Consider the following 2,500-nt stretch of genomic DNA (forward strand, 5'->3'; position numbering starts at 1 on the left):
GAAAAATACAAGGATTTGTATGAAGATCATTGAAGTGTGACTGGGTGGCAAAGCGTTCCCATGCAAATCCTTGTAATTTGTTTCAACTGTAACAGAACCAGTTTAAACGACATACTTACGAAAATCGACATGGTAGCATATTTTGAGCTGCTCTTTTTTTTTCTGGAAAAAGCAGAATCATTGTGTCTATGAAAAAAAGGTTATGTGATGACTTGTGGCACAAGGCTTATTGTAGCACATGCAGAAGAGCAAAGCAAGATGCCCACTCTTGGTGTCATTTAGAAACTGTGGGAATATACACCACTTTCATAATTAATGGTGACCTCCTTTAAATTCTTTTGTGTATATGTTAATTAGACCTACTGCCCTAATTGGGAAACAAATATTCTTTTGAAATTTGCTTGTCGCAGCGAGGCTAGAAAGGCTTATTAGCATTAACACAAAAGAATATATTATTTGGCCACCATTTACATGTAAAGTGTAAAAGTGTAAAAGGTTTCTTGGCTGCTCTCTTTGTGAGGCTGGCTACTCACCTTGATTTTACGTGAGGGCCTCAAGCTTGATCTGTGTGATTTATTGTGTGACTTTAGAACTAAATGCAACACACATGTAAAATGTTCCATATGATGCATCCAGAATAAATTGCCATTTAAGGAAATTCAGTGTCATCCTCAGTCAAAACCTACAATAGAATAATTTATTTGATTCAGAAAGAGGCAACTTGAATGCACTTTCCTTGATTAGTACCAGTGGTAACTGGAATACTGCTGCTGCTGACTACTACTACTACTACTACTACTACTACTACTACTACTACTACTACTACTACTACTACTACTACTACTACCTACTACCTACTACCTACTACCTACCTACTACCCCTACCACTACCACTACCACTACCACTACCACTACCACTACTACTACTACTACTACTACTACTACTACTACTACTACTACTACTACTACTACTACTACTACTACTACCTACTACCTACTACCTACCGCTACCGCTACCACTACCCCTACCACTACCACTACCACTACCACTACCACTACTACTACTACTACTACTACTACTAGGAATGTAATTAAGAGGATGAGTGCAATTATATTAAAAGGAGTTGAAATAATTATTGTTCACTTTTAAGTTTGTAGAGAGTGTTATTGCACTGTACAGGGCTGTACATTAAATGCTGCAAAAGCCATAAAGCATATCAGCAGCTTCATTAGGTCATTAAGAAAGCCACCTGCTTATCACAAAAAGGGGAAATAGATTTGTGTGACTCTTTCAGTAGCATAATGACAGTACAACTACTGTTGTTTATTCTATGTTTTTGTATGCTAAAAGTACTAATACATGCCTTTAATCCTGTTTAGGAAAGAAACCTTAACATCAAGAGGAAGAGGACAGAAATCGTCACTGTGTTCAAAGGAAAGTCATGGGTATAACCATTACTTTTTGTATATTTTTTTTTACATTCATGACCTTTCACAAGTTGTCTTTGCCCTGAAGCGATCTGATTGTAAAACTTAATATGATATTGTATTAAGTACATGCACCGTTAGGTAATTCTCTAGTGTTGGGTTAATGTACATACCGTATTTACCCGTGTATAAGTCGACCCCCTATTTTTGATGGCAAAAAAAAGCAATTTCTTAATTTCTTTGTTAAATGTTACTGGCACACTAATCTTGTGTTCTTCAATTTCTGGAAATGTGGATACATAAAAGATCAGGGCCTCAAGCGCTTAATAGTTTTGTGGTTCAGCAGTTGTTGTATATGCGGGCATTTTGTCCTTGAGTTTGGAAAAAGTTCTCAGAAAATCAAACATGTAACCCTCAAACTAACCTGTTTTGTTGTTCAACAATAAAGGGCTTTAAAGGATAAGCACAACATCACAGAAGCAGGAGTCAATCTTTGAAAATAACTTGCGAACGATGCGAAAATGTGCAAGGTTTAATTGGTCCTTGACTTATAATTTCTCACATGACAAACAAAACAAAACTGACAAACCAAACAATATGAAGTTTGCAAAAGCATTTAAATCAGCCAGGTTTGTATAAAGAATAAAAAACAGTCATTACCAACCAGCATTTTCATGCAACACGAGTGACAATGCTTGCACGCAAACACGAGGTATCGCGCCAGGTTACTAAGCCGTTGAACGATCACGTTTATTTGAAAAAACAGAAATGTCTTTTAGAGCTTTCTGCCTTTGGAAAATGAAAATTTCCAGTGTCTATTTCTTATTTGTGCTTGTGAGTATCTTCAACATTTAGATTTGGACAAATCCTTTTTCATTTCAACTGGAATTGCTTACATTTATTTTGAAGTCTTTTGTCATTCATTTTGAAGTCTTTTGTCCACTGCGTTCGTTATGCCCAAGACAACATTATTATGTTAATTTTGAATAAATTACTTAGCTGGAACTTGGCTAAAAATCTTTGACCCATGTATAAGTCGAGGGCGATTTTTGGAGCTTCTTTTGAGGCCATA

General features: G+C 36.2%; 1 protein-coding gene across 3 annotated transcripts in view; it reads right to left on the reverse strand.

Moving 5' to 3' along the window:
* LOC138023558 (N-acetyllactosaminide beta-1,6-N-acetylglucosaminyl-transferase-like) overlaps positions 1-2,500 on the reverse strand; it is a 17,611-nt gene that overhangs the window by 13,343 nt on the left and 1,768 nt on the right. Inside the window, exons 2-3 of one of the 3 annotated variants that reach the window (XM_068870561.1) lie at positions 534-682; positions 120-162 (exon numbers count right to left, since the gene is read on the reverse strand). The gene's annotated coding sequence lies outside the window, so the exon portion shown is untranslated. Of the gene's footprint in view, positions 1-119; positions 187-533; positions 683-2,500 lie in introns of all 3 variants that reach the window. The other 2 variants (XM_068870560.1, XM_068870559.1) reach the window with 2 other exon arrangements.

Source organism: Montipora capricornis, chromosome 11 (assembly GCF_036669925.1).
Source record: "Montipora capricornis isolate CH-2021 chromosome 11, ASM3666992v2, whole genome shotgun sequence".
NCBI lineage: Eukaryota > Metazoa > Cnidaria > Anthozoa > Scleractinia > Acroporidae > Montipora > Montipora capricornis.